Genomic DNA, 21,312 nt, shown 5'->3' on the forward strand with positions numbered 1-21,312 from the left:
ACTATGTTAATGAGCACACATGTATAAAGAAGAAATCTGTGACAATAACAATAGGACCAGAGTGTTTGTATACTATTGAAACTAAGTTGGTATTGCTCAAACTTAGCTGTTATAAAATTTATTAGTTACACTGTCTCCAAGGCAACCACTAAGAAAACAATTTTTAGACTCTATTTATTTTTAGAGAGAAGAAAGAGAGGGAGAGAAACATCAATGTGTGGTTGCCTCTTGCACAGCCCCTACTGGGGACCCGGCCCACAACCCAGGCATGTGCCCTTACTGGGAATCAAACCAGTGACCCTTTGGTTCATAGATCAGTGCTCAATCCACTGAGTCACACTAGCCAGGGCAGAAAATAATTTATTAACCAAGGACAAACCTCACGATCCTTTCTGTGATGTCATTAAGTGACGTGAATAAGTTGGAAAAGGAAGATTCAGCTGGGGAAATTTTCCATGATGAAAATGTGCTTTGGTACAGGGCACAGGGCCCACACACTTGCTTGTGAGGTACTAGGATTAAAGAATCATCATACCTTATGATTTTACACGATGGATAACATGCGAATATATAAACTGATTAACTTGTCATTATCTAACCTCTGATTTTCCATCCCATGTGCTCCCTTAATGTAATGATGTTTATAAAAGTGAACAAGTGTCCCTCACTTTCACGCAATTTACATTGTTTAGGAGTAACTGAGAAGTACTATTCACATCATGTTCAGGATACCTATTTCAAATGAATCAGAATGCAATAAAGTAAAATTAAGTCTTTAAAAAAAAAAGTACTCTGGCCATGTGGCTCAGCTACTTGGAGCACTGTCCCATACACCAAAAGGTTGCAGGTTCAATTCTTGGTCAGGGCACATACCTAGGTTGTGGGTTCAATCTCCAGGGCTGCACATACAGGAGGCAACCAACTGATGTTATTTCTCATACTGATGTTACTCTCTCCATACCCCTTGGCCCTTCCTCTCTCTTTAAAAATCAATAAAAACATATCCACAGGTAAGGATTAAAAATAATCATTAGCCCTGGCTAGTGTGGCTCACTGGACTGAGTGCCAGCCTGTGAACCAAAGGGTCACCAGTTCGATTCTCAGTCAGGGTACATGCCTGGGTCAAGGGCCAGGTCCCCAGTAGGGGGCACATGAGAGGCAACCAGACACTGATGTTTCTCTCCCTCTTTCTCTCTTCCTTCTCCTCTCTAAAAATAAATAAATAAAATCTTAAAAAAATAATTGATAGAGAAATCAGATAGAAAATCAATACGGGAATACAGGTTTCAATAACACTATAAACCTAATATATATTCAGGAGAGTGTAGCCATCATAAGCAGAACACACATTCTTCTCAAATGCACATGGAACATTCTCTAGAACTGCTATGTTGGGCCACAAAACAACTCAATAAATTTAAGAAGACTAAAGACATACAAAGTATCTTTTCTCATTACAGTAGAAAATTAGAAATCAAACCAATAACAAAAAAAACTGGAAAAGTCACAAATATGTGAAAATTAAACAATGCACAACCAACCAATGGGTCTGAGAAATCACCACGGAAATTAGAAAATACTTTAAGACAAATGAAAACTCATATTTTACCCACTTTTTTAAAATAATAAAAGGAACCTTCACATGATTTTTAAAATAAGAATAATAAATGAACACTAAGAACAACTGTACACTAATTGGATAACCTTGATACAATGGGAAAATCCCTACAAATACACAAACTACAAACACGCTTATAACCAGTAAATATTAAATTAATCAATCCCCCCCAAAAAATAAGAACCAAAAGGCTATAATGGTGAAGTCTACTCAATATTTAAAGAATTAACATCAATCCTTCTCAAATTCTTCCTCAAAAAAACTGAAAAGGAGGGAACACTCTAATCCATTCTATGAGGCCAGAATTACCTAGATACTATAAATATACATGCAAAACAAAAATCATCAAAATACCCACAAACCAAATTGAACAGCATATGAAAAGGGTTATACGCCATCACCAAGAGATTTATCTTCAGAATATAAGGCTGGTTCAGCAGATGAAGTAAATCAATGTGATATATACCACATTAATAAACTGAACAGAAAAACATATGGTCATCTCAACTGATGCAGAAAAAAGCGTTTGACAAAATCCAGCACGTTTTCATGATTTAAAATTTCAATTAACTAGTAATATAAAAATTCAATTAACTAGTACTAGTAATAGGGGAGAGGAGGGAGGGAGGGAAGGATCAGAGCTATCAATAAAACCAGACTCACTATTAAAAGACTGAAAAGTTTTAAGTCAGGAATAAGAAAAAGATATTTGTTTCTGCTAGTTCTATTTAACATAGCACTGGAACTTCTAGCCAGACCAATTAGGAAAATAAAAGAAATAACAGGCATCCAAAATTGGAATGGAAGAAATTAGGAATTAAATACTGAAGAATAAATTTAACCAAGGAGACAATAATTTGTACACTGAAAACTACAAGACTTACTGAAAGAAATTAAAGATAGAAATGAGCTCTGGCTGGTGTGGCTCAGTGAACTGAATGCCAGCCTTGTTGATTCGATTCCCAGTCAGGGCACAGGTCTGTTGCTGACCAGGTCCCCAGTAGGAGGCGCTTGAGGGGCAACTACACATTAATGTTTCTCTCCCTTCCTTCCCCTCTCTAAAAATAAATAAATGAAATCTTAAAAAAAAAAGACTTAAATAAATGGAACATTCCATGTTCATAGATTCTTTCCAGCCTACTTTCCCTGCCTACCTCTTCCTTGCTGTTCCCCTTTCAAATTCTGATCTCACTTCCAATGAGATGCAGGGAAGGAGGAGTATTTTAAGTTCATGTATCCTATAGCCACAAGGGAATGGAGGCTGGGAGACATGCCTTTTACAGTATTTATCATTCACTCAAAAGAATTAATCACTCAACCTACAGAGTATTGTTATTAAGCTCCAGAGCCCCCAAAGCTGTTCAGGCTGCTTTCCCAAAGGCACGGAAAGCTGGAAATGGAGAATAATTCATGAACTGCAGCCCACTGTGTACTAACCCACTTATTCCCTTCATGTAAGTTACAATTATTGCAAACAATTTATATTGCTTATAATATTGTTAAGATGCCAATAGTACCCAAAGTGATCTACAGATCCACTATCAAAATAACAATGGCATCTTTTGCGAAAATAGAAAAGCCCACCCTGGAATTCATAAGGAATTTCACAACACTCTAAATAGCCAACACAATCCAGAAAAAGAAAACATAAGTTGAAAGTTTCACACTTCTTGACTTCAAAATTTACTACAAAGCTACAGTAATCAAAACAGTATGGTACTAGCATAAAAACAGGGCATATAGATCAATGGAACAGAAAGCCCAAAAATAAACCCTCATATACTCAATCAACTGATTTGACAAAAGTGCTAGAAGTATTCAATGGAAGAAACAGTCTTTTCATCAAATAGTGCTTGGGAAACTAAATAGCCACTTCAAAAAATGAAGTTCAACCGTGACCTTACAACACCTACAAAAATAACTCAAAATTGAGACAAGGTTTACAATTAGTAAAGCATTAATTGTAAAAGCAAATGACTGAAAAAATTCAAATGACCACCAAAAGGGAACTGGTAGAAAAAAACTATCACAAAACCATAAAATATATTACTATGCAGCTGTAAAATAGAGAAAGTCTCTATTTTGCTATGGAGTGAGGGAAAATATAGTGTTAAGTGAAAAATAGTAATATACCATATTTTGTCATGTATAACACACTCCTGTGTGTAATGCACACCCATGTTTTTGTGCACATTATACATGGGACTATTATACCCCTCATATGTAGTCATTATACTCATGTATAATGCATACCCTTAGTTTTCCCTCAAAAATCTGGGAAAAAGAGTATGCATTACATACAACAAAATATGGTACATAGCAGGATACTGTATGTTAATTTTGAATAAGAAAGAAGAGAATCTGTATACCTACGTTTTCAAAAATGGAAAGATAAAAACAAAAGGATCAAAGACCTAAATCTAAAGACTATACAAACACTATACCTGCCCTGGCTGGTGTGGCTCAGTGGAGTGAGCCCCCGCCTGCAAACCAAAGGATCGCTGGTTCGAATTCCCAGTGGGGCACATGTCTGGGTTGCAGGCCAGGTGGAGCACCCAGTAGGGTGACATTTCCCAGTAGAGAAATACTGATGTTTCCCTCTTTCTCCTTCCCCTCCCCTCTCTCTAAAAATAAATTAAAAAAAAAAAACACCTATACCTTATGCTCTAAACTACACACAAAATATGAAAACTATAGGCTTTTGTGACCTTGGGTTTGGCAAGTTTCTTAAGTATGACATCAAAAGCAGACAACAAAAGAAAAAAATAAATTGGATTTCATCAACTTCATTAAAAATTAACATATTTTCCTTAACACCCATCTTGGCAATGACTTTTTGGATTTGACATCAAAAGCAAAGGCAACAAAAGCAAAAATAAACAAGTAGTACTCCATCAAACTAAAAAGTTTGTTCAGAGAAAAGGAAACCATTAACAAAATGAAAAGGCAACCTACAGAATAACAGGAAATATTTGCAAATCATGTATCAGATAAGTGGATGCATCCAAAATATATAAAGAACTCAACAGCAAAAAAAAAAAAAGTCAGATTAAAATATGGGCAGAGAATCTGAACATTTTCCCAAAGACAACATACAGATGGCCAATAAGTACGTGAAAAGGAGCTTCATATCACTAATAATCAGGAAAATGCAAACCAAAACCACAATGAAATATCACCTCACACCTGTTAGAATGGCTGTTATTTAAAAAAAAAAAAAAAGACAAGAAAGATAGTAAGTACTATCAAGGATGTGGAGAAAGTGGAACCATTGTGCACTAATTGTGAGAATATACACTGGTATGGACACTGTAAATATATGGGTCCTGCCAAGATGGAGGCTAGGTAGAAACCCTTCACTTCCTCGCACAACCAAAAGGAAGATAATAAGCAATCTGAAAGCAATAAGCAACCAGAAGTGCCAGTAAATCAAACTGCATGGAACCCCAATAACCAAGGAGTTAAAGAAACATTCACCAGCCCTGGAGGAGGGATGGAGACTGGCACCTGGGCGAGCGGAGAGGACACGCGGCAAGGCAAGGATTGCGCAGACAAGGGAAGGATCGCGGAGGCAACAACAAGTGGACCAGCTGAGCAAGCGGGCCTGGGGGAAAGGGAAACTAAAGCCTCAAGCTAGCTATAAACTACCAAGGGGTGTTGCCAAGGCAGGAGAAACTCCCAGTCTCACAGGACAGAGTTCGGTGGGAGGTGGGGCTACAGCCTAGCAAACCAGTTGCTTTCTTCCCTCCCTGACCCCTCCCCCAAAGACAGCGCCACAATGCAGCAAAGAGAGTTGCCTCGCCTGGGTGAATACCTAAGGCCCCACTCCCCTACAATTAGACAGGTCCACGGAGACAAGGAACTATGGCACAAACGAAAAAGCGTACCAAAACTCCAGAACAAGAGCTAAGAGATGAGGAGATAGCCAACCTATCTGATGCAGAGTTCAAAACACTGGTAATGAGGATGCTCACAGAACTAACTGTGCTTGGTCTTAAAATGAAGGAACAAGTGAAGGCTACCCAAAGTGAAATAAAGCAAAATATACAGGGAACCAACAGTGAAGGGAAGGAAACCAGCACTCAAATCAACAATATGGAACAAAAGGAAGAAAACATCCAACTGGAACAGAATGAAAAAACAAGGATCCAAAAAAAATGAGGAGAGGTATAGGAACCTCTGGAACAAGTATAAACATTCCAATAATCTGAATCATAGATGTACCAGAAGCAGAACAGAACAAGAAACTGAAAACTTATTTTAACAAATAATGAAGGAAAACTTCCCCAAGCTGGTAAAGGAAATAGACTTCCAAGAAGTCCAGGAAGCCCAGAGAGTCCCAAAGAAATTGGGCCCAAAGAGGAGCACACCAAGGAACATAATCATTAAGTTACCCAAGATCAAAGATAAAGAGAGAATTTTAAAAGCAGCAAGAGAAAAGGAGAGTTACCTACAAAGGAGTTCCCATAAGACTATCAGCTGATTTCTCAAAGGAAATCTTACAGGCAAGAAGGGGCTGGAAAGAAGTATTCCAAGTCATGAAAGGCAAGGATCTGCATCCAAGATTACTCTATCCAGCAAAGCTTTCATTTAGAATGGAAGGGCGGATAAAGTGCTTTCCAGATAAATTAAAGTTAAAGGAGTTTGTCATCACCAAGCCCTTACTATATGAAATGTTAAAGGGACTTACCTCAGAAAAAGATGAAAACTATGAACAGTAAAATGGCAACAAACTCACAACTGTCAACAAATGAACCTAAAAAAACAAAAACAAAAAATCTAAACAAACAACTACAACAGGAATAGAATCACAGAAATGGAGATCACATGGAGGGTTATCAGTGGGGAGGCGGAGAGGGGAGAATGGGGGAAAAGGCACAAGGAATAAGATGCATAATTGGCAGGCACAAAATAGACAGAGGGAGATTAAGAACAGTATAGGAAATGGAGAAGCCAAAAGAACTTGTATGTGCAACCCATGGATATGAAGTAAGGCGGATGGCGGGGGGGAGTTGCTTGAGGAAGGGAAAGTACAAGGCAGAGGGGGATAAAGGGGAAGAAAAAATGGGACAACTGTAATAGCATAATCAATAAAATATACTTTAAAAATAAAATAGAATCTTAAAGTAAAATAAAAATTTTAAATAAATAAATCCATAAATAAATAAATGAATCCTTGCCATTTGCAATATGGATGGACTCTAAGGGCATTATGCTAAGTAAAATATGTCAGACAGAGAAAGACAAATACCATATGAGGTATTTGAGATATGAGGAATCTAAAACAAAAACTGAACTCACAGAGAACAAACCGGTGGTTACTAGACATGGTTGGCAGGGAATGGTCAAAAGGTACAAACTTCTAGTCATTAAATAAGTCCTAAGAATGTAATATAGAGTGTGATGACTAAATAATACTGTACTATGTATTTAAAAGTTGCTAAGAGTAAGTAGTAAAATTTCTCATTACGAGAAGAGATTGTGACTATGTGTGGTAATGGATGTTAGTATGACTTATTGTGATCATCTTGCAATACATACAAGTATCAAACTGTTATGCTATATACCTGAAACTAATAGTATATTCAATTATGTCTCAATTTTTTAAAATTAAAAATTCTGTTTATAGCAAGGATACTACCAAAATAGCAAATGTAGACAATCAACAGAATGGAAGAAAATATTTGAAAATCACATATCTGATGAGGGTCTAATATCCAGAATATATAAAGAATCCCTACAACTCAATGACAAAAAGCCAGGAAACCCACTTTACATATAGGCAAAAGACTTAAACAGACATTTCCCCAAAAATAAAGAAATGGTCAATAAATACATGAAAAGATGTTTACCAACATTACTCATTAGGGAAATACAAATCAAAACTACAATAAGATACTATTCCATACCCACTAGGATTAGCAAAAGAAAGACTATAACAATTATTGGTGAAGAGGGGACAAGATTGAAATCCTCATGACCTTGTTGGTGGAAATAAAATGACGCAGCCAATGTAAAAACCAGTTCTGCAGCCCCTGAAAAAGGTAAACATAGCATTACCACATGATGTACCAATTCTACTCTTAGGCACATAGCCAAAAGAATTAAAAGCAGGGACTTCAGATATGTGTACTCCTGTGTTCACTGCAGTATCATTCATAATAGTCAGAAGGTAGAAGCAAGCCAACTATCTATCAACAGATACCTAAAATGTGGTATACAAGCACACATACTCAGCCATTAAAAGGAAATTCTGATACACGCTATAACATGAATGAACCATGAAGACACTGTGCTAAATGAAATAAGCTGTCACAAAAAGACAAATATTTTATGATTCAATTATATAAGATACTTGGAATAAGCAAATTCATGGAAACAGAAAATAGAGCAGAAATTATAAGGGGCTGTGGGGGCAGGGGGAATGGGGAGTATTGCTTAATAGGTACAAAGTTTCTGCTTGGGATGATAAAAAACATTCTGTGGACAGACAGTGATGATGATTACACAACATTGTGAAGGTACTAAAGCCAATGAGTTGTACAGAAATATGATTTAAAAGGTAAATTTTGTTATGTATATTTTAAATCAATAAACAATTTTTAACTCAAAAACATATTAATCAAAATAATGTACATTAAGCTTATATAAAGTATCATGGAGCTCATATTTTAACTGTTCAGTCACTCTATAAAACAGCTAAAGGTTTAAAAAAACCTAACTTTTTATATGGGTAAATCAACTGACAGAATTTTCTATGATCAAAGGCAAGTGAAACTGGCCCCCCCTTAAAGCCAGTTTTTTTTAATAAATTGGGTTTCTAAACTGAATTATATAGATGCTAACAAACAACTTGATTATCTAGGAGTCTTTGGTTATTCCAGCCTTTTCATTCTTTGTTCAGTTGGTAAACTTCTTTGGCCATTCCAATATACATTAGAATCTTGAACAGCAATAGCAATGGTCAAAGGAAGTATAAATTAGCTTTACTCACAAGCAATTTGTTAAACAGCCTGAGACTGCCAGTCGTTTGGGGGTTTTTTCCTAATGAGATGTAAAGATTAATCTGGATTCCCAAAGTACAGAAGCCACATTTTCCTCCTCTCCCGTATAAATAAATGATCAAGAAATAGCTCTCTACATAAAGATTTCTGTGATGCAAGATATACTAAAAAGCTCTTCATTCATTATCAAGCAGCTCCTGGGTATTTACTTATAATAATATACCAAATGGGTTTCTGGTGGATTTACTTGTTTGTTGGGGATACCTACTAGGTCCCATAGGTGATAGGACTCCACGAAGGTCCTATATAAGGCTTGTGCTTCTATACCACACTCATTTTGAAATTTCACAAACTCTACTACTCAGAATGGGCCACATTATGCTATAATAACAAATGCTGATCACAACATAAGTTGATTTATCAACTCCTGCAAAACCCTCTGTGACTGTCCTAGGCTGTCTTTCCTACACTGGCTCAGCATTCCAAACTGCTTTAACCTTGTGTTACCACCCACTATTAGCAAAACAGGGGAAGAGGGAACAGCACTGATCACCTTTGCTCCCATTTCATTTACCAAAACAAGTCACTTTGCTGCACCTAACTTCAAGGCAGTAGGAACCCTCAGAGTGCTTCAAAATAAGGTAGTACCTATTAATGCTTACCACATTAGTACAAGATGAACTATGATAGCCTGTCTCAATGCGTATTACTATCTCCCTCTAATCCTTTTGTTCAGGACTGATTTCAAAGACACATGATCTATGCAGTCACACAGGGGCTCCATATTCAGAAAGACCCTGTGCTTGATTTAAAGCTCTGCTGTCACCATCTTGAGAGTCTTAATTTTATCTTTAAATTTGTGTTTTGGAATGAAGTCTCATGGGACAATGCAACATGCACACGAACAGAAAGGATACATTTAAACTGCATGTCGGCCATTCCTTTCCACTTCATTCTCACATAGCTTTGGTGATGACCCATTAAGTACAGATTTCTAGTGGATCCATGCTGTGCGGGAATTAAGCCAGACTCAAAGTGAGTATAAGGTAAAGCACGTTATGCACAACTAAACAAGCAGGGAAAGAAAAAGCCCAAGAAGCCATATTTTCTGTTTGAATCAGAACTTGTTTCAAACACAGACGAAAGGCAATGCTATCCTAAGAACCATGAATGATGAAAAAACGTATCATATCTTTTCTTACTCATGTTAAATCCTTGGTATTAACGGACCCCTTATGCTGAAAGTGATGACAGAGAAGGAAAGGGAAAGATACAGCAAGCCACAGTTCCTTTTCCTTTCAGTCCTGCCAAAGTCAAAGGTAGAAAGTGTTGGTAAAATGTACAAATAAAAGAGGTGAAATAGCCCTGGATGGTGCTGCTCAATGGATTGAATGCCAGCCTGTGAACCAAAGGGTCCTCACTTGATTACCAGTCAGAGCACATGCCAGGTCCCCAGTAGGGGGCACGGGAGAGGCAACCACACATTGATGTATCTCTCCCTTTCTCCCTCCCTTTCCCTTTTTCTCCAAATTAATCAATTAATTAATTAATTCTTTTAAAAAAAAGAAGTAAAATAAAAACAGTTGTGTAAGTTTTGTGCAGTATCACCACTCTTCTGATAAGAATGAAATATGTATATTCAAGGTATAAAATACTAGCAATTCCACATAAGAGTTACATACTTTTACATTTGCATTTAAAATTGGCATTATATAATATAAAGATGAGCAGTAAAATTCATGCTTAATAACTTGAAATTTTTAATTATTTAGAATGCTATTAAAAAGTAAATAAAAGTATGACAGATTTTAGTAACATATAACTATATATTCCGGTAGCTTTGTATTTTAATAATACCTTAGTAGCACTCTTTTTCTGCTATCGCAAAATTTTAACAAAAATTATTTGTCAAGATTCACATATAAGGTGCTGGGTTAAAAGCTGGGGATATGAAAATAAATATGGGCTCATGTTTAAAAGGGGAGATAATCATTTAAACAAATAATGACAATTTTATGTGACACATTCTAAGGAAACCCTGAGGAAAGAAACTAAGAAAAGTTCATCATGGAAATAATAGTTGAGCTAAGAAAGAATGTCCCTCTTGGGAGAGAGAGAAGGAATAGTTCTAATAGATAAAGACTTTATGTATTAAACAAAATTTATTTCTAAACCTGACAAGTTTTCAGGACCATAAAATAGCATGCATAATGATGAACACAGCAGATGAACTGGGAATGTGAAATGGTGTTCACATTTGTATACCAAGAAGAACTTAAGACTTTAGGAAAAAAACGCCATACATTTATTTATAAGCAGAACTGTGGCACCATTTCTGTTTTAGGTCAACTTCAGCAGACCAGGAAGGCAGAGTGGTGAAGAAAAGGATGAGTCAGTAAAGTAAATACTAGTAATTATCAGTAATAGTAAAAAGCATTAGAAGGTTATTTGGGGCCTAATCACAAGCCATTTAGGTCAGGCTGGGGAGGGGGTGAGGCTGTTTTAAAGTTAAATGGGTTTCTTTCCAGAAGGACCTTTCATACTCTTCAATACGCTACTAAGCATGGTAAACCTAAGAGATATAATTTACAACATCTATTTGACTAAAGAAGCCTCTTTTGCTAGGACCACCTATCAGTACGTATCTCAAAGAACTGCAAGAAACAGAAATTTTATAATACTGTTCTATGAAACAGAAGGCCAGCACCAAGTGAGAAAAGCAGAGGGCAGCAGAGGGCTTAAGACAGAGGTAAAACAGCACATGTGAAGAACAGGAAAAAAATCTGTAACACTGCCAAGCTGTGATAAGGAACTAACTAAACATATAAAACTCCAGTCTACTAGTTTATACTATTTGCAAATATTTAAATTCATACTGGGTAGGGGAATGACAGAATGAATATTTCAATAGGGTAAGGAAGCACAACAGTAATGGTACCAGTTACGGGAAGGATAAAGTCAAAAAGAGACTACATACCGAGAGATCAGGAATAGATCAGAAAACTAAAGAAATAAGAAAAAATGAACATATAGATATTTAGGAGATTTTGGTCAGAAGTAGAACTGGTTTTGAACCATATGAGTAGGTGTATCAAGAAAAGTAAAGGTGAACAGCACTGGAACACAGAAATTAAGGAAAAATAAAGTTAAGGTGCTAGGTGACCTTCAAGTATTATGCTTTCAATTGCCCAATATGATGTCAAGAATGACATCAAGGTATCAGTAAATACAGTCGAGTGACCTGGAGATTCCTAGACTGAAATGATAAAATAGGATAAGAAATATAGTCAGCAGGCATCAGTCTCAACGGAAGAATAATTTTAGAAGAGGAAAGAAGAATAAGCTACATTCCTGAAAGGATTTAGAATAATGGTTCTCAATCTTTTTTCTGTTTTAATGAATCTCAAAAATAGAATACATTCCCAACAAAAACAAATAGAAACACAAGAATGGGGTGGGGGTCAGGGGATAACTGTGAGTGGTTTATTAAGCTTTCCAAAGTGATTATGAAATACCTTCCTCAGGAAATATAAAACTCATATATTGAAAATCACTGGTTTAAAACTGGTACTATCACAGAAAGCTTAAGTACAAGTTCTAAATACAAACTAACAAATTTTTATTTGTATGACATAATTCAAGACACTGTCACATAACAATACCACAAGCTCCTATATAAAGTCCCAAAGCTTTTATATTGCTTTAAAATTTTTTGCAATAAAAAAATATGTAGAAGTGATGAAAAAAAGTTTAACACAAAATGGTATTTTCAATACAATTACAGGTATATAAAATTTTTAAAAATTTTGATGATGTAGCATCAGCTAATATATGTCTCGTATGTGCATTCATTATCTTCATGCATTTGCAAAGTTAACAGTCTTGTCATGTTTTCATTTTACACATTAATGCCTAAAATGACACAAATGAGAGTGGTTTATGCCTAACAAAAAACAAGACTCCCAATTTTTGCTCCATTAATCTAAATCAGTGGTTCTCAAACTTTCTCATTTCAAGATCTATTTGTTCTATTAAAAATTACCAAAAACTGAAAAAACTTTTTTGTGGTTTATAGATATTGATATTTATATCATTAGATTTTAAAACAGAAGTTTTTCAAATACAAGAATATATTATTAACTCATTCTATGAGATCAGTATTACCCAAAACCAAAGACATCATGAAAAACTATAGACCAATGTCTGTTTATGAAAACAGATGTAAAAAATCCTCAAAAAAATAATACAAACAAATCAAATCCAGCAACAAAATGATAATAAACCAGAAACAAGGGGTATCTATTCCAGGAATGTAAAGTTGGTTCAATATACGAAAATCAATTGATGTAACACACCATATCAGTAGGAAAAAGGACAAAAATCACATAGCCATCCCAATAGACAAAAAAAAAAAGCATTTGATAAAATCTAACACCCCTTTATGATTAAAAAAAAAAACTCAACAAACTAGAAATAGAAAAAAACTTTCTCAATCTAACAAAGACATCTAAGAAAACCCACAGGTGACCTTAATGGTAAAAAACTAAATGTTTTCTCCTCTAAGAGCAGAAACAAGACAAAGATGTCTGCTGTTTTCACTTCTATACAACATTGTACTAACCAGGGAAATTAGACAAGAAAAGGAAAATACAAGGCATCCAGACTGAAAAGAAGTAAAACTTTTGAAGATGATGTCAATCTTACATAGAAATTCCTAAGGAATCCACAAAAAATAGTAGAGCTAATAAATGAGTCCAGCAAGGTTACTATCCCAGATCAATATCAAAAATAGTTGTATTTCTATATACTAGAAATACCCCCAAAAATTAAGAAAATAATTTTATTTATAATAGCATCAAAAAATAAAATACTTAGCAATAAATTTAACAAAAGTATAAGACTTGTACACTGAAAATTACAAAAATTGTTGTAATAAATAGGTGAAGACCGATTTTGTTGGGGACCACTTTGTGTGATATCGGACGGAAACTGTAGCCCAGCACATGTAAGGCCTTGAAAAAGGCTTGTAAGACCTGAAAACCAAGAATGTAGGAGGCAGGCATGACCCAATGACAGCACCGAAGCACCCTGTGGGAAATCAGGCCTGAAGAATGCATTGTACCCTTTGAAGTTTGCTTTGCTTTGTATAGCCCTGTTGGTATAAACTAGATGTTTAAGTTCAAAACATAGGGGAGTAAATTCCTGAATCCATGATCCATGCCTTAATGATTATCTGGCGTCAGCATGTCTAACAGACTCTGACCTGAGGCAGATCTCTGTGTTCCTTCAATTGTTATCTATAGATAATATTTGTTTTCTGTAACTATACCCTTTTGACATTGATTGACTGATAAGCTATGAATTCCCACTGTATAGCCCTGCGCATACCATCTCAATAAAAGCCAAAAGCCCTTTTGAGGAAGGGCTGGAGGCATTCTCCACTAGAGGGAATCGCCAGTCCCCCAACGGATTGTGTCCAGGCCAAACTCATTTCATCTGTGACCAGGAGGACTCCCCCAGATGAGGTTTCCCTCACAATTTAAAGGAAATTAAAGTAAATAGAAAAATCTCTCATATTCATGAACACCCCTCAAATCTAACACCCCTTTATGATTAAAAAAAAAAGAAACTCAACAAACTAGAAATAGAAAAAAACTTTCTCAATCTGTTAAGAAACAAGTTTCTTAAACTTGGTATTAAGAGGATGATACTCCCCAAACTGATCACAATTTCTTTCAAAACTCTGGCTCCCCCCTCCCTTTTTCTGGATTTGACAGACACTGACTGACAAACTGATCCTAAAACTTGTATCAAATTGGAAGGGACTCTAGCCAAAACAATCTTGAAAAAGAACAAAACTGAAGATTCACACTTCAGGATTCAAAACTTACTACAAAGCTACAGTAAACATGACTGGGTGGTACTTATCTATGGCTACATAAAGAGATCAATGGAAAATCCAGAATCAATTGAGAATCCAGAAATAAACACAGACATTTATGGTCAACTGATTTTCAACAAGGATGCCAAAATCACTCAACAAGGGAAAGAATAGTCTTGTCAAGAAATAATGCTGGGACAAATGGATAGCCTCATGCAACAGATTGAAGTTGGACCTCTCCCTCAACCTACATACAAAAATAAACTCAAAATGGATCAAAGAACTAAATTAAAACTACAACTATAAAATTGTTAAAGGAAACATAGGTGTAAATCCTTGTAATCTTGGATTAGGCAATGATTTCTTAGTTATGACTCCCAAAGCACTGGCAACCAAAAACAAAACAGCTAAATTGGACTTTATCAAAATTGAAAACTTTGGCACTTTCAAAAACATACTAAAGAAAATGAAAAGAACAATATTCCTAAAAAAAAATTAAATGTAGATTTACCCATGTGATCCAGCAATTCCACTTCTGGGGATATACCCAAAGAATGAAAGCAGGGACTTGAACAGGTATTTGGATGCCCATATCCACAGCAGTCTTATTCACAACAGCCAGCAAGTGGAAACAACCCAAGTGTTTATCAACAGATGAATGGATAAAAAAGTGTGATGTATAAGTATAACAAGAGTATTATTAGCCTTAGAAAGAAGATTCTGGCACATGTTACAACTAGAAGAACTTTGAAGTGGAATGAGCCAGAAAAAGGACAAGTATTGTATGACTCTATATATAGTCAAATTCATCAAGACAGTAAGTAAATATTGGTTTCTAGGAGTTGAGGGGAAAAGGAAATGGGGAGTTACTACTTGATGGGTACAGAGTTCTGGTTGGGAAAATGATAAAAGTTCTGAACAGGGGTTGTGGTGATGGCTGCACAATATGAATGCACCTAGTGTCACTGAAGTACACTTAAATTGGTTAAAATGGTAATATTATACATTTTTAATTAAAAAGTTAAAATACCCCCATAACAGGACAATTTTGCAAATCACATACATAATAAGGATCTAGTGTCCAAAATATATACAGAACTCTTACAAGAAAACCCAAATTTTAAGTGGTCAAAGGATAGTAAATAAACATGTCTCCAAATAAGATACACAAATAGCCAACAGGCATATGAAGAGGTGTTCAGTATCATTAGTCATTAGGGAAATGCAAATCAAAACCACAATGACATACCACTTCACCTGCTAGGAAGCTTATAATTTAAAAGATGAGTAATAACAAGTGTTGGTAAGGATGTAGAAAAATTAAGACCTTCATACCTTACTAGCGGGAACAGAAATTGGTGCAGCCTCCTGAAAAATAGTTTGGTAGGTTCTCATAAGGGAAAACATAAATATATCAAAATACACAGCATTTCCACTCCAGGGTATATATTCAAGAGAAATGGACAAGATTAGAGATTAAATACTTAATGACTGATCAATTTTAATGACAATTAATTAAAGTACAGTATATAGCTCAGACTGACAAAGTGCAATCTGATTTAATTATTATTCACAAGTCATACTTTGGGTTCTTACAAAATATTTTTTGACAATCTGTGTAATTACACTGAATTTAACACCCTCTGCACACTAAGGTTTGACAACCTAAAATTGAGATGCAACACAGTATAGTGGTTAAGAGCTCTGATTCTAGACTCAGACACCTGGAGTTCAAATCCTAACTCTGCAGCAAACCAGCTTTGAGATCTTGTCCAAGGGTTAATTAACCCTTCTGCACCTACTTTCCTCACCTATAAATGATAACATAAATAGTCGTTGAGGGCTGACCTACTGCTACTAAGATCTTTAGAAAGAAATGATCACAGAGTAACTATGCAGAAAATTATCTATTGGCATTGTAAATCAAATACCCATTTAAAACTACCAGATTACTGTGTGCTTACAAACATACCTATTTCTTTCTGAAAGTATAGGTTACTTTGTGTAAAGATCAGGACCTCCCTCAAGTTTCCTGAAGAACATTGAGCTTGCATGAATGTTTCTCCTTTCCAGCCCACACTCCCCAATGCCTTATCCTATTGCTTTCTAGTGGTATACTAGAAAGTAGTCAACTAACCCAGGCCAAAAAGTGAAAAAAACTTAGTAATAACAAGGTGATTTCTCCCAAAGGTATTTTTATCTGAACAGAACCTTCTAATATATTACAAATTCTTACAGAGAGATTTGGATGGCAGAATTCTCAAAGAAAACCAGTGTGGAATACAGAGCAGAGAGGAGAGTGGCATGGAAAAGATGGCCTGACTAATCCACTGAAAACAGGTATAATCTTGTTGGTAAGGAAAACCAAGAGAAAGAAATACTGAAGTAGGAGTCAGAATACAGACCTCTAATCACAATTCAACCACTGTCTATCTCACTTGTTGATCTCAATTTACAAGATAAAAAGCCAAATGCCTTAATTTAACATACACAGTCATTTTCACAATGTTACTTCCAACCATTTCTCTCACTGCTCTATCCATAAATCTTCAATTCCTGACACACTGAATTTCTCCCTTTTCCTACACACCAAGCCCCAAAACAACTTATCTTTGGATTTTATTCCTTGCCATTGGAACAACCTACAGTTTATCTCCCTCTCTACCTAGCAAACTCCCATCTATCTTTCAAAAGTCAGCTTCTTCCCTCTGAATTCCTATAATCTAGGGCATCAACTGGTGAGTGACAGCAGGCACATTTGTGTGCCTCAAGAATTTTTCAAACATGCAATACTTGCCCTGGCCAGTGTGGCTCAGTTTGTTGGGCATCTCCCATAAAGGGAAAGGTCACCAGTTTGATTCCTGGTGAGGGCACATGCCTGGGTTACAGGCCTGGTCCCGGGTTGGGGTTCATGTGAGAGGCAATCCATGGATGTTTCTCTCACATCCATGTTTCTCTCCATCCCTTCCCCCTCCCTTTCCTTCTCTCTAAAATAAGTAAATAAAATCTTCAAAAACAAAAACAAAAAACATGTAATACCTCACTATTTAGTCAGGGACACAGACCTCTTTTCCCTTAGATTACCAAATAAAAAGATAACAATATAACAACAGCCATCTGGTGTGAATGAATCAAAATTATACCAATTCTTTTTGTCAGACTGACAAAAAATATTTTTGGTGTGCCACAGAATTTTGGTAATTAGCTTATGTGTGCCATAAGATGAAAAAGATTGAATATTGCTGATCTAGAGTGTTGTAATTTACATGTATTATATAGAGATTGAGTTCCCTGAGAGATTGTCTTCAATAATTCTTTACCTCTAAAACCTAGGTGCACCTAATATGGAGTACCAAGGAAATGCAAATATTTGATGAAATGAATGACTAAATAATGAATAAATAAGCTACCTTAAGCAGTTTCTCCTATAAAATTAAGAGAATACTTGATACATCAGAGAAGCAACATGGCCTATATAATAGCAGGAGCACAGAGCTGCTTTGAATCTTTCTAACTAACTCTAGATCTTCAGCAAATTACTTAACCTCTGAGTCAGACATTCATCATATACAAAACAGGTTTCATAGGACTGTTACATTGAACAAGTGGAAAAAAAATACACAATACCTGGAACAAAACAGACATTCAAAGAAATGTTAGTTCCCTTTTCTCTCCCTCTTTAACTCACAGGATAATTATGGACACCCAATAAGATCATTTGATATGAAAATAATTTGGAAACTGTAACATCACACAAATTACATCTCTCGCTTAAGAAGGAAAAAAAATCTAAGCTGTTCATCTTTGCATTTACATACCTTTTCTTCTTTTTGGGTCTTTTAGAAAGAGTTGAAGACATGCTGGTTTTTAAACATTTCCCCAGATTATGCAATTATCTAGGATTCTAAAATTAAAACTTAGTATAGTGTAAACAATGCTAATTTGTCTAAAATTAAGAAGAAAATGTCTACATTCCAGCTTTACATTACAGTGTCTTTTTCCCTTGTTTTAGGTTCTCTTAGAACTATCCTTTTTTAGAATGTAATTCTATCTACAGTAATGACTTTATTTGAATTTCATAACATTATATTACAAATTCAAGCACTTGTAGTTTACTTTAGAAAGTAATACAACTCACTGAATTGTTGTATCAAACTGATCCGATTTTTTTAAGAATAAACAAAACTTAATGGTATTCTTGCTTAATGTTTCTCTGAGACCAGAAACTCTGTAGAAAATAACTTCAAACACCTTTCTCTACCCACAGATCCCGATTTGACATTCTATAAAGAACACAACATATTAATGGTGTTTATTATGCATGTCAAGGTTAACTTTGAGGTCAAAAAAGTTCTCTAATTATTCTTACTAAAATAGATCTGTTCTAAGAGTAAAAATTCTCTTTAAACAATGTTTTATTAATCAGAGATATTACAATTATAAATTTTTATTTTAAAAGGTCTAAAATTATAATATGAACACTGTACTCTTCTAGCTAAATTATCTAAAAATAAATGTAATTCGAGGTGTGATTTAGGATTTACAAAATTGAACATCTTAATTTATCTGTATACTAACAATTTGACCTAGAACAATGAAAAGATTTTCGTTTTCTTTTTGTATTTGGATATTTGCTAGACTTAAAATATTAAATGTCAATAACTTTCACTTCTGCTACTGTATTATTTCAAGGAAGCTTTTTTCCTTTGCCACACTAATCAAATGAAAAATTGCTAGCAGCAGGAAAATTTATCTAAAAGGGCTTTTTTTAAAAAAACAACTTTCTTTTGTTTATAGTAAATATTTTTAAAGTGTAAATGACTTAAACTTCTTATTTTCCTCAAGTTATATGGTTTTTAAGAAGCACTCGTTAAATTTTATTTATGAAGCATTATAGCACACTGAACACTAGTGAAGTCATTATCTTAAGCACAGCTTTCTAAATGAATCAATATTTCATAATTTTACAAGTTGTGACTAATCAGCACAGGGATGAGTGTAGTGTAGCGATATCTAAGGAGACATACAAGTGTTCTGAGCCTGAAGAAAATTTCGGCATAGAACTGACTTAAATGCAGAACATACTGATACTAACCAAAAAAAAAAAGTCAACTTTAAAAAAAAAAAAAACCATCCCGCAATTCACCACAATGGTATGGCATTCTCTCTAAAGTATCATATCCAATTGATATTATCCAATTTTATTACCTAATAGTTCTCATTACTTTAAAAACAAACAGGGTATGTTCTGTTCCACCAAGTATTACACATTTCACTACTATAAGACTTGAGCGGCGGGGGGGGGGGGGGGGGGGGGGGGGGGGGGGGGGGGGGGGGGGGGGGGGGGGGTTAATCTTTGGAAAACAAAGGTAATCTGATCCACTCCAGCTAATTAATTAGTGGATGCCAACAATACACAATTCGAACTGCATTTCTGGACACTGAGATTACAAAAGGAATGAAACATCAAAATATTTGAATGACAATGAACAAACATGGTATACCGAAACTAAGACCTTGTGCAAGGTACCAAATTCGTCTGATTAAAGATTTGATAAAAATCTGAAAAGAAAATGTTTAATCAACGTTGTTAAAATAACAGTAATCCATCCCATTCAGGCACGACCCGAAGTCGCACTAATGTGCTTCTTTCGGGTCTAAATATCTCCTTCTTTTGCAATCCGGGTACCCAAAGGACCTGAAACCTCTCGTGGAGGCGTGCAACATACTCGGTGAGGACTGTTTACAAATAAGAATCTCACAGTTTCCCACGTCAAACGCGTTCATTACCACCATTCCACTGGGGGGCGGGGAGAGAGAAGGCGGGTGAGCAAGAAATGAAATCCACATACACTTCTGCCTTCTCCAACAGGGGCGAGCCCAGAGAAAATATTTATGATGTATTATATACGCGTGTATATTTTTATATATGAACGTAAGCAGGGAGTGAAAGAAAAGGCACATAAGACAGGAATCATACTGGATCCGAGAGAAAGCTCACGCCAGTTCCATTAATTCAAAATCTGCCTCCCAGGTCTACAGGTTTCGGAGAGCCCCAGCCTCTCAGCGGAGTTTGGCCCTAAAGCGCCCCAATGTCCTGCTCAGGCCGCTCAGGCCGCCCAGGCCGCCGCCCCTACCTCCCTTATCCCTGCTTTCCGCTGGATACCCAAAGCCCATTGCTGCAAAGAAAAGAAGTGTCGGGCCCAAAGGGAGCGGCTGAGAAGCACTCCGGCTGGGCCTCGGACACCTGCGAGGCGCGGCACCTGAGGGCGAACAGGGGGCGGCCCGGCCTTCGCCGAGCACACCCCCTTGGCGCCGGGTGCTTCGCAGCAGCCGGAACCTCCGTACCTGCGAGCTACAGGCGCGCGCGGCGCCTCCTCATCTCAATGGCTCCCGCTCCGCCTCCGCCTCCCGCTGCGGCTGCCGTCGCTGCCGTAGCTGCCGCTGTCGCCGCCACCGCCACTGGAGGCCGGGACACGACGAGCTCAGGACTCCACCGCCATGTCCGCCGCGCCGCGAACTGCATTGTGGGGGGGGGAGGGGAGTAAAGGGGGAGGGGAGGGGGAGGAGGGAAAGGGAGAGAAAGAGGTGGACCCACTGTAAGGAGGGGGCTTATAGATGGAGAGCTGGGGGAATGGGCGAGGGGGGAGACAGCGAGGGAGCAAGACAGAGAGAACGAACCTGAATGGACTGCTACCCCGGGGTGGGATAGGAGAACGAAGCTGGGGAGACCCTTGGAAAGACACTTTGGGGAAAGGGTTCAGGGGTGCCCCCTCCTTTGGTTCTGGGGGCCCCTGTGCACCAGTTAA

General features: G+C 36.7%; 1 protein-coding gene across 8 annotated transcripts in view; it reads right to left on the reverse strand.

The window, feature by feature from the left end:
• The window catches only part of TUT4 (terminal uridylyl transferase 4), a 105,013-nt gene extending 83,979 nt beyond the window's left edge, over positions 1–21,034 (reverse strand). For 7 of the 8 annotated variants that reach the window (XM_036026078.1, XM_036026077.1, XM_036026082.1 and 4 more), the window contains exon 1: positions 20,852–21,032. The gene's annotated coding sequence lies outside the window, so the exon portion shown is untranslated. Of the gene's footprint in view, positions 1–20,851 lie in introns of all 8 variants that reach the window. The other variant, XM_036026083.1, reaches the window with a different exon arrangement.
• Between the last annotated feature and the right edge of the window lie 278 nt (positions 21,035–21,312).

This window comes from Phyllostomus discolor, chromosome 5 (assembly GCF_004126475.2).
Source record: "Phyllostomus discolor isolate MPI-MPIP mPhyDis1 chromosome 5, mPhyDis1.pri.v3, whole genome shotgun sequence".
Lineage (NCBI taxonomy): Eukaryota > Metazoa > Chordata > Mammalia > Chiroptera > Phyllostomidae > Phyllostomus > Phyllostomus discolor.